General features: G+C 35.7%; 1 pseudogene; it reads left to right on the forward strand.

Moving 5' to 3' along the window:
* Positions 1-1,047: 1,047 nt before the first annotated feature.
* Positions 1,048-12,164, forward strand: LOC120225042 (annotated as a pseudogene).
* The last annotated feature ends 607 nt before the right edge of the window (positions 12,165-12,771 follow it).

A 12,771-nucleotide genomic window follows, 5' to 3' on the forward strand; every position in this document is an offset into this window, starting at 1 on the left:
ATTAGGGCACCTGGGTGACTCAGTTGGTTGAGCATCTGACTCTTGGTATTGGTTCAGGTCATGGACCAGCGGTGTGGGATGGAGCTCTGCATTGGGCTCTGTGCAGAGCATGGAGCCTGCTTGGGATTCTCTCCCTCTGCCCCTCTCCCCAACTCATGTTCTCTCTCTCTCTCTCAAAAAAAAAAAAAAGAAAAGAAAAGAAAAAAAAGTACAATACTGGATTATATTTTGAAAGTTCCTGACACAGTAGATCTTAAACATTATCACCAAAAAAAAAAAAAAAAGGTAATTGTGTGATGAGATGATAACATGGATGAGTTAGCTAAAGGTAAAGTAATAATAATTCTGCAATATATAAATGTATCAAATCAACAAGCTGTACATCACTTACACAATATATGTCAATTATTTCTCAAATGAAGCTGAGGTAAAATTATATATGAACTACACAAGAAATTACTTTAGATAAATTCTCAAAATACCAGATAAAACAAGTAGCTATGGGGATATAGCCCCATCAAGCAGTCTACCTTTTAGAATTAAACAGTCAAAAGAGACACTTAAGGACTGGCACATTTGGAGAGCTTACTGATTCTTAAAAGCATTATATTTCTGAGAAAGGTATCTTCAATAGGATTATCAGTATCTGGAAATTCTCCATCAAGAATGTAGGACATGAACTAGAAATTGAAATATGAGTAGGTTTTTGTTTTTTAATATTTTTATTTATTTCTAGGAGAGAGAGAGAGAGTGCGCAGGGGAGGGTCAGAGAGAGAGGGAGACACACAGACTCTGAAATAGACTCCAGGCTCCGAGCTGGCAGTCAGCACAGAGCCCGACGCGGGGCCGAACCCACGAACCCCGAGATCATGACCTAAGCAAAAGTCAGAAGCTTAACCGACTAAGCCACCCAGGCGCCCCATGAGTAGATTTTAATAATGACCTAAAGTGCTATTTAGTAACAAGGAAATTTGTTTTTAAAAAAATCATCCTACTCAGTGTCCCTTCTGTTCGACGTGTGTACAAGTGAAAAGTGATGAGGAGAGCATGAATTGGCATGTGGCAGCACAGCAGNTTTCAACCAGCCCCTTTTCAAATTTTACCTTAAAAAATCCTTTTGGGAACACTGACAATTGCATTCCCTGTGGAAGTGAGGTAAGTCTCAGGAATTCCTAAAGTATGGTTTCATATGTGAACTGTGCTTCTGAGCCATTCAAAGAGAATGAGCAACTGATGGGGCATGTGCCCTGTTGATTGCAGGCCTTTGTTGTTTTCCTCTTGTTCCCTACTGAGTTCTTAAATCTCATTTATTTTGAAGGACTGTGGAGAGGGATTAAGCCTGCCTGAGAGCAGCAGTAGTAAATCAGAGGACAAAGCTAGAAAAATTATATGATCTTCCATTATTGGTGCTTGATATTTCCTGGAATACTGACTCAAATTTATTGACTAATGACTATCTTTTCTTATGCCTTTACTTCTTATGCCTTCTGTATAACATTTCTCACTGTTCTCTGTTCAGTTTCCAGGCTGTCAAATGACCTAATTAAATAATAGATAATGGGCTATTTTCTCCTTCATCTAAAATGTAATTGAACATTGATATTAAAAGTTCATCTGTTACCCTCTGAAGCAACACAGAATAAACCTAGGCTTTTATTCATGTAGAACATCTTAAATGGTATCAATGCAATGACCAAGTTTCCTTCTAGGTCTTCTTTTCAGACTAAATATAACCTGTTTCTTCAAATTTTCTAAACTAGACATGATTTCTAACAATCGAGATCACTTTTGCTGAAAGTATTCTACTTGGTCACTGTCCCTCCCATAGTATACACGAAGGGTTTCCTTTTCCCCACATCCTCACTAGTATTTATTATATCTTACCTTTTTAATGATAGCCATCTCAGTAGGTGTGAGGTGATGTCTCATCGTGGTTTTGATTTGCATTTCTCTGATCATTAGTCATTGAGCATCTTTTCACTGTGTTGTTGCCCATTTGTATGTCTGTTTTGAGAAAATGTCTTTTCAGTTCCTCTGTCCAGTTTTTAATCAGAATGTTAGTTTTTGTTGTTGTGGTGGTTGATTTGTATGAATTCATTATATATTTTGGATATTAACCCTTTATCAGATATGTGATTTGCAAATATTTTTCCTATTTCGTAGGTTCCTTTTTATTTTGTCGATTGCTTCTTTTGCTTTGTAGAAGTATTTTAGTTTGATGTGTCCTGCTTATTGATTTTTGCTTCTGTTGCTTGTTCTTTTGGTGTCATGTGAAAAAAAAATCATTAGCAAGACCAATGTAAAGGAAAATTTTCCCCGTGTTTCTTAAATTTCTAGGAATTGTATGGTTTCAGATTTTATGGTTAAATGTTTAATCAATTTTGGATTAATTCTTTGAGTGATGTAAGATAAGGAGTCCAGTATCATTTTGCTGTATGTGAATATCCAGTTTTCCCATTTATTGATGAGCCTGTCCTTTCCCTATTGAATATTCTTGGCTTCCTTCTCAAATAGTTCACCATGTATATGAGGGCTTATTTCTGGGCTCTGTGTTCTATTCCCTTAATCTATGTGTCCATCAGTATGCCAGTCCCATACTGTTTTGATTACTATAATTTGGTAGTATAGTTTGAAACAAGAAAGTGTGATGCCTCCAGCTTTGGTCTTTTGAGGTTACATACAAATTGCAGTTGCACTGATGGTGGGAATCTACATTGGTGCAGCCACCATGTAAAATAGTATGAAGGCTCCTCAAAACATTAAAGATAGGACTACCATCAGTAATTTCATTTCTGGTATATATCCAAAGGAAATGAAAACAGAATCTGAAGAGATTGACACACATGTTTATTGCACCATTATCATAATAACCCAAATATGGAAACAACCTAAGTATTCATCAATGGATAAATGAATAATGATATAGTACACACACACACACACACACACACACACACACACACACAGGAATATTATTTAGCCATGATAAAGAAGGAAATTCTACCATTTACAAGAACATGGATGAACTTGAGAACATTATGCTAAATGAAATAAATCAGAAAAAAGATAAATATTATATGATACCACTTTTGTGTTAGAATCTTTAAAAAATCTGAGCTCATAGAAACAGAGAATAGAGTGGTGATTATCAGGGGCTAGGGGAGCATGGTAGAAAAAATAGGGAGATGTTGGTCAAAGGGTACAGACTTCTAGTTATAAAATAATAAGTTTGGGGTATCTAATGCACAGCATGGTGATTATGTTTAACAATACTATATTAGGGCACCTGGGTGACTCAGTTGGTTGAGCATCTGACTCTTGGTATTGGTTCAGGTCATGGACCAGCGGTGTGGGATGGAGCTCTGCATTGGGCTCTGTGCAGAGCATGGAGCCTGCTTGGGATTCTCTCCCTCTGCCCCTCTCCCCAACTCATGTTCTCTCTCTCTCTCTCAAAAAAAAAAAAAAGAAAAGAAAAGAAAAAAAAGTACAATACTGGATTATATTTTGAAAGTTCCTGACACAGTAGATCTTAAACATTATCACCAAAAAAAAAAAAAAAAGGTAATTGTGTGATGAGATGATAACATGGATGAGTTAGCTAAAGGTAAAGTAATAATAATTCTGCAATATATAAATGTATCAAATCAACAAGCTGTACATCACTTACACAATATATGTCAATTATTTCTCAAATGAAGCTGAGGTAAAATTATATATGAACTACACAAGAAATTACTTTAGATAAATTCTCAAAATACCAGATAAAACAAGTAGCTATGGGGATATAGCCCCATCAAGCAGTCTACCTTTTAGAATTAAACAGTCAAAAGAGACACTTAAGGACTGGCACATTTGGAGAGCTTACTGATTCTTAAAAGCATTATATTTCTGAGAAAGGTATCTTCAATAGGATTATCAGTATCTGGAAATTCTCCATCAAGAATGTAGGACATGAACTAGAAATTGAAATATGAGTAGGTTTTTGTTTTTTAATATTTTTATTTATTTCTAGGAGAGAGAGAGAGAGTGCGCAGGGGAGGGTCAGAGAGAGAGGGAGACACACAGACTCTGAAATAGACTCCAGGCTCCGAGCTGGCAGTCAGCACAGAGCCCGACGCGGGGCCGAACCCACGAACCCCGAGATCATGACCTAAGCAAAAGTCAGAAGCTTAACCGACTAAGCCACCCAGGCGCCCCATGAGTAGATTTTAATAATGACCTAAAGTGCTATTTAGTAACAAGGAAATTTGTTTTTAAAAAAATCATCCTACTCAGTGTCCCTTCTGTTCGACGTGTGTACAAGTGAAAAGTGATGAGGAGAGCATGAATTGGCATGTGGCAGCACAGCAGGTGCTAAACAAACACAACACATTGTGCTCTTACACTAAATATCATGAAAAAACAACTTCTCCTACTTTCCATATGTATAGAAATGTAATAAATTATGGATTACTTTACAATATAATAAAGTCCCACACTTTAAGTCTGTCCGAGTATATGTATACACACGTTTATACCTTCTTGTAAAGTTTTTATTTTAGTAAAATCATCAGTGTGGAATTTCACAGGCTTGTATGAAATTTTATACTGGGTTTTATAGTCGTTAAGTAATTAGTCAAGTAAATCTTCCTCGAAATTATCGTACACTGTAAAGTTTCCTGTGATACTAAAACAAAATATGTCAGGGATCCTTGAATTTTCAAAAAATAGATGCAGTATATGCAGTATATACAATATATAAAAATGTTAGCACTTTACCAAAAAAATATCTGAACCCAAGGAAACCTAATGACAAAAAATAAAAGTAGTTTTCATTATTCTAGAATTGGGACAGAAGTGTCAGAGACATAACATATTGGTTATGTGATAAGGATACTCAGGCTTATTATTAGGAAAAACTAGTAAAGCAAAAAATATGCTACATATAATACAAACATTCATCTTTTGTCTATAGAGATGCTGAGTAATGTTCTTGTAAGGTTGGATTATTTGCATAGAAACTATCAGGACAAACCAAGAAAATTCCTTAAATTATTTTTATGAATTAATGCTGGAGTTTATTTTGTTTAAGATACTGCTTGTAGCACATTGGGGATTTCATATCTCTGAAATATAAATGAGCCTCTGGCATTTTAGTCCCACTACTTCACATGTGCATATATTTCTACAAGGAAGGTACCAAAATCTAGTCAAATGGTTGAAAATTATGAGCAAGAGTGAAAGTATATGATCATCATCCCAAAGAGAGTTAACTCTCTTTAGCACTGACATTTAGGCAATATGACTTCAGTATACTCCATGGGGGAAAAAATGACAATTTCTTGATTGATGAGGAGTTGGTGAGGTAGAAATAACTGTGATAAGCTCTTGCCAATAATCCCAATATATTTCTTTCATAGTTAATAAAACTTCAAAACCTGAGGTGTTTTAGTAAAGTAATTGTAGCATTGTTCTTAAAAAATGGAAATAACATTAGTGAACATCCTTTAATATGTGTGTTTTCTTGCTAAATTTTTAATAGTGTTTTTAATTTATGTATGTTTGCTGATAAGGAAAACACCAAATTTCTTCTTCCTTTAAGTGTTTATATATTTATTTATCCCCCCACTACCATGAAGTAGTTAAATGTTAATGATCTATGTTATTTGTTAGTGATATTTTCACTAAATTAGATCTGTCCATAATTAATGTTTTTCAGTTGAATTGTTTCGATGTTTCAAATTTCCCCATTTAATATTTTAGCCAAATATATGTATTTTACTGTTGTTTCTCTCTCTCTCTCTCTTTTTTTTTTTTTTAACAACAAGGACTAATGAGAACTTAAAAGCAGCTATAAACACTCAGATTGAATAATTTTCTCAGTCATGAATTTGGTGCAGTTAAAGCTAACACATACTTTACTACATGTGGCCAACATTGTGGTAGAATGTTCTAATTGTTGATTATGAATTTGGGAATATTCCCTAACTTACATTTCTGTTATTTTCTAAAAGCTGCCACAAAGAAGTTTAGCACTTTGAAATGCAGATTTTTTGATTCCTTTTATTAACAATACCACAAAAGGTAATTGTGGAAACAAGCTGACAAATACTATTTACCATGATGTTATAGAATAGTATTATTGGCTGCAGCATTTCCATTATTATTAACCACAGCTCATAAACTGGTTTCTATAGAAAGTATATTCAAAATTCTATCAGAGAATGCAGGTCTATTTTTCCCCAGGTAAACAGTGGGAATGAGAACTTGAGTTGTTTTGACAGTAGGAAAGGGATTTCAGAATGATCTTTCTTAAGATGACATATTTAGGTGTACAGAGATTGGGGTTGCAAGAAGCTGATATAGCTTATTTATTAATTATACTTGCAAAATCAAAAATACATCTCTAAATGAGAATTCTTTTTTTTTAAGTTTATTTATTTTGAAAGAGAGAGTGGTTGTGAGTTGGGGTGAGGGCAGAGAGACATGGAGAGAGATAAACCCAATCAGGCTCTATACTGTCAGCACAGAGCCTGATGCAGGGCTTGATCTCAGAAACTACAATATCATGACCTGAGCTGAAATCAAGATTTGGATACAACGAGTTGAGCCACCCAGGTGCACCTCTAAATGAGAATTCTTGAATGTTACTGTATGTGGACATCTCCTGCTGCTTTCTGGCTACCTGGAACCACATTGATGGGTCAAGCCTTTTATAGTGCCTCACATTCTAAACTATTTACACCAACTTACTATAATAAAACCTGGCATTCTTCTAGAGAAGATGCTTTAGGATAATGTTTTGAGAAGAGATTGGTAAAAGAAATTCACAAAAGTATTTGAAAGCTAATAGTATAATCTTTTATTTCACACACTTTAGTCTATATCTGAATGATTAATTTCACAGTGGAGTCTGTACTTATAAAAGGACTTTTGTGCAAAACACTTAAAAAATGCACCACTAACATATGTAACTTAGTTATATACAAGGGACATTCTAATCCTAAAGTAATATAGGGCAATGCCTTGTAAAATAATGAGAAAAAATTCAACTTTGTTATTTTAATGGTAATTGATAAAAATCTGTATGTCTTGTAACCTAATACTTTTAGTTATCAAATAGCATGGTGGTTTGGTTATCTTGAGTAAGGATACAACCAGTTATAAAAATGGTTGAAATAAAACTGCTTATGTTTATTTTTTGAACAAGTTGATGGAATTGATAAAGATAAAAACTTATTTAGTGTAATATATTTATAGCATATAAACATTACTGACATCAAGTGTATAGTTTTTTTGGACAATTCTTCTATAGTTATGTAGAATTTCACCATCTCCTCCAGCTTTTTGTATGTGTGTGTGTGGGGGGGGGGGAAGCAACATCTGTTGCCTCATTTAATAATCATTTTGAGTTTATTCATGAATTAACTTATTGTGTGTATATCTGTTAACATATAGTCATTTAGCATAAACTATAAGAACTACTTTCCTAGAGAATTATGAGAGACATTTCTTGTTTTCATATACTACTTATGAAATAAAAGCTAATATTTATATTGTGCTTAACATGCTGCCAGCACTGTTCTGTGTGCTTTAACAAGGATATATGCAATCTTTATAGCAATCCTGTGTGATAAACTCTATACTATCTCCATTTAATAAATGAGAAAATTGAAGTACAGTTTTTTAGTAACTTGGCCAAGATAACACAGCTAGTAAATGTAGAGAGAGTATTATGTAATTTATTTATTTTTACCAAAGATACTTCCCAAATTTTAGGCATAAGAAAGTATTCATGATTCTTTTGAAGTCATCTGCCTTATGACTGCAGTCTGTCTTAAAGGATGATCTTCTTAAATACCTAAACACAGAGAAAAAAATGTGCAATCACAATGTTTTTTTGGTGTTATATGGTAAGTTACATAAGATGTCACTCAAGAAAATAAGACATATGTTAATTTGATCAGAATGGCATTTCTGAAATCATAAAACAAAAGGAAAAGGAAATAAAAGGCATCAGAATTGGCAAAGAAGAAGTCAAACTTTCACTTTTTGCAGATGACATGATACTCTACATAGAAAACCCGACAGACTCCACCAGAAGCCTACTACTAGAGTGATCCATGAATTCAGCAAAGTTGCAGGATACAAAATCAACATACAGAAATCAGTTGCATTTGTATACACCAACAGTGAAGCAACAGAAAGAGAAATCAAGAAACTGATCCCATTCACAATTGCACAAAAACCCATAAAATACCTAGGAATAAACTTAACCAAATATATAAGAGATGTGTATGATGAAAACTATAGAAAACTTATGAAGGAAATTGAAGAAGACACAAAGAAATGGAAAAACATTCCATGCTCATGGATTGGAAAAATAAATATTGTTAATACGTCATTACTACCCAAAACAATCTACACATTCAATGCAATCCCAATCAAAATTGCACCAGAGTTCTTCTCAAAACTAGAACAAGATATCCTAAAATTTGTATGGAACCACAAAAGACCCCGAATACCCAAAGTAATATTGAAGAAAACCAAAACGGGAGGCATCACCATCCCAGACTTTAGCCTCTACTTCAAAGCTGTCATCATCAAGACAGTATGGTATGGCAAAAAAACAGACACATAGACCAAAGGAATAGAATAGGGAACTCAGAATTGGACCCACAAATGTATGGCCAACTAATCTTTGACAAAACAGGAAAGAGTATCCAATGGAAAAAAGACAGTCTCTTTAACAGATGATGTTGGGAGAACTGGACAGCAACATGGAGAAGAATGAAACTAGATCATTTTCTCACACCATGCACAAAAATAAATTCAAAATGGATAAAACACCTGAATGTGAGACAGGAAACCATCAAAATTCTAGAAGAGAAAGCAGGAAACCATCTCCTTGACCTCCACCGCAGCAATTTCTTACTTGACACATCCCCAAAGGCAAGAGAATCAAGGGTAAAAAAAGCTTCTGCATGGCAAAGTAAACAATCCGTAAAACTAATAGGCAACTGACGGAATGGGAAACAATAGTTGCAAATGACATATCAGGTAAAGGGCTAGTATCCAAAATCTATAAGTAACTCACCAAACTCCACACCCGAAAAAACAAAGAATCCAGTGAAGAAATGGGCAGACGATATGAACAGACACTTCTCCAAAGAGGACATCCAGATGGCCAACAGACACATGAAATGATGCTCAGCATCTCTCCTCATCAGGGAAATACAAATCAAAACCACACTGAGATACCACCTCATGCCAGTCAGAATGGCCAAAATGAACAAATCAGGAGATTCTAGATGCTGGCGAGGATGTGGAGAAACGGGCACCCTCCTACACTGTTGGTGGGAATGTAAACTGGTGAAGCTCCTCTGGAAAACAATGTGGAGGTTCCTCAAAAAAATTAACAGCAGAACTCCCCTATGACCCAGCAATAGCACTGCTAGGAATTTACCCAAGGGATACAGGAGTGCTGATGCATAGGAGCACATGGACCCCAATGTTCATAGCAGCACTCTCAATAATAGCTAAAACATGGAAAGAGCCTAAGTGTCCATCAACAGATGAATGGATCAAGAAGATGTGATTTGTCTATACAATAGAATACTACATGGAAATGAGAAAGAATGAAATCTGGCCATATGTAGCAACATGGATGGACCTTGAGGGTGTTATGCTGGGCAAAATAAGCCAGGCAGAGAAGGACAGGTATCATATGTTTGCATGTATAGGAGGATTAGGAGGAACTTAACAGAGAACCATGGGGGAGAAGAAGGGGAATAATCGTGGGGGAGAGGGAGAGAGGCAAACCATGAGAGATTCTTGAATGCTGATAACAAACTGAGGGCTGATGGGGGTGGGGGAGAGGGGAAGGGGGGTGATGGGCATAGAGGAGGGCACTGTGGGGATGAGCCCTGGGTGTTACATATGGAAACCAACTTGACAATAAACTATTAACAAAAAAGAATGGTATGCTGAGTATTTTCAAGGAAGGGGAATTATATAAATTGAATAAAGTGTAGAGAATGGCTTGTCAGGCAACAATGATAACTTGCAGAAATTCAGAGGTGAATTAATGATAGCAAGACAAAATTAGTGGCAAGTAGGAAGAGAAAAATTAGGGAGTATTTACAAAGTGAAATCTACCTGTGGTTTGTTATGTATCAGCGAGGTAGGAAATGGGCCACTGAATAATGACATAGGCTTCTGGGCTAGGCATTAAGGTAGTTGCTATTGATAATCATTCATTTAGACAAAGTGAAAGGTAAAAGCACCAGCACTGGCAAATTTGGGTTGGAAGATAAATGACTTCAGATACTGACACATTGATTTGAGTTATAATGTGGGAGATTTTGTATATGCGAAGGCATGGTGACAAGTTGGATTCTGCTATGAATATTATACTATTATTAGATTTTCAATTCAATTTTTAAAAATCTGAATTCAAATCAGAAATATTATATAGAGTTAATTTTACAAAAGTTCTTATGATTTATGTGACAAAATGGTGGTTTATTGATTGTGTACTTCAAAAACAGTCTGCTTTTTATAATCTTTAAAAATGAATGTGTAGTGTAAAACATTTTAAAAAATAAACTTTGCACCAGTTCTTCTGTGATACCTTGTTTTGTCCAGAGGTTGTCTGGTCCTCAAGGTACTCCATGGTGCGGCCCCCAGGCTTCCCCAAGAGGCAAAGAAATGTCTACTCCTGGCTTGACTACAGAAGGTGGACCAGGGCAGTGGTTCGCTGTAGGCCTTACTCAATGATGAGACAAGATGCCAAGGAAGGGGCCCTGGGCTGAGGCACGGAGGCACAGGTGGTCAGCGGCACTTCAGGTTAGATAAAGAAGGTATTTTCTTAGTGTGGATTGCTGCCTTTGGTAAGAACACTCCACTAGTTGTGAAGAGATTGTTGGGACAGAAGAAATCTGGTGAGTCTAGAGGAGCTGGTAGAGGAGAGCAGAATGGACAGGAAGAAAAGTGGTATGAGAAAGCAGTTAAAAGTTTGAAAAAAAAACTAAAGAAAAAAGGACAATTAGATGAACTTGACAAAGGCATCACTACTTAAAACTGTAACACCAAACTTGTTACCATTCCAAGCACTCACTCTGAAATTTGGAGACTTAAGTACACCAAATATGATAGATCAGTGGGATATAATAGGCCTCTTCAGCTTCTCTGAGCAAACAGGGCCTCTTGATGGTCATCTTCAAGTATCTCATTGAAAAGGACTGTCATATTTTATATGTTACTGATTGTGGTTCTTGCCTGATCTTCACAGTCATCATGGACTCAAATAATTATAAACTATGAATATGCTTTTAGTGTTTAAAGGCATGAGGAATGTTTAACTTCACTACTACTAGAGATTGGAAACACAAGTGTTGCCTCCAGTATTGAAATCCTAACAGAACAGCTACCTCAAGATAATTATACCTATTCCATTCCAGAAAACACTCATTGCCTAGTGGGAATTGAGCCACAGAGTAATTACATCCTAAAAACTCCATACCCTGGATGTTATCAGTGAGGATGGAAGAACAGGTGATCAACTGTTGAACGCATGTATGGATGTAGGATCTCAAGCAAAAATACCTCCTACTATTCTTTCCCTGTTACTAATAGTTGGATTTGCAGCCATTTACTCAGAACCTGCATTTAGGTGTTCAGTATGAAATTATGAATTATACCAGAGGATTGGAGAGAACTTTCATGCATTACAGCTCTCACTTGCTGTAGATGGCTTCACAGATGCATCAAATTAAGAAAGGCTCTGCATAGTGTTATTCTCCAATGTTAACCAAAAAGCTACATAAGAATGATAGGAAAGCATATAGGAAGAGGAGTGTGCTTATATTACATAGGTGGGGAGGTTTTTGCTGAGTGCCTAAGTGATAGTTCAGTCTTTGTGCAGAGCCTCAGGGGAAATCAGAGATAGAGCTGGCTCCCTGCAGCAGTTTCAAATTCCACCAGGCTGTGAAGGTTTTCACCAACTGGCCAGGAATTTGCTTCTCTTCTTACTCAGTGTGCTAATCAGTTTTGAAGTTATGTATCAGCTGACTAGAATGTGCACCATGAGTTTTGTGAAAGGGTGAGAAGCAGAATACAGAAGGCAGATGGTAAGAGAACCATCTGGATGGGTGAGAACGCTCGCTGGATTGAACTTCCTCTGAATGGACCTCTACAGTGGTTGGACAAAGTATTACCTCACATGTGGTCCCTTCAGTGTGAGGCTCAAGCATGTCATAAAACTTCACCACCAATCAAGCTTCATCAAATGGCTTAATATAATGCTTTTGATGTAATATTTTTGTGTGGTGCCCATGGACTGTTTACTGTCCAAAAATTTAAGAGAAAAAAACAAAAAAAACAAAAAAACACTTAAACTCTCTTAATGAAACATTCTTGTAGAGTAGGTTTTCTGTGTTTGAATATTAGGTAGGAAAATTAGTGTCTAGAAATACCATCCCCTACAGGAGGAAGATATTTTAAAGACATATTGATGTTGTCATAGGCATAAAGGTGAATGTCCGTCCCAAAGGTTTATTAATAACAGTAGTAGTTATATATACAAGTAATGTATCATGATTTAATATCACTGTATTTGTGTTGTTGATATACATTTCTAATTTACATAAGTTAGGTGTGTGTGTGCTGCTTCTTAATTTAATCATACCTTCATAAAGTTATTATCTAATCTGTAATTTCCACTTACCATTATTTTTGTCTTTTTTAATATAGAATATTTATTAAGACTTTCATGTTATTTAGAAACAGATT

The sequence above is a fragment of the Hyaena hyaena genome, unplaced genomic scaffold (genome assembly GCF_003009895.1).
Source record: "Hyaena hyaena isolate Hyena2069 unplaced genomic scaffold, ASM300989v1 scaffold_1320, whole genome shotgun sequence".
In the NCBI taxonomy this organism is placed as follows: domain Eukaryota; kingdom Metazoa; phylum Chordata; class Mammalia; order Carnivora; family Hyaenidae; genus Hyaena; species Hyaena hyaena.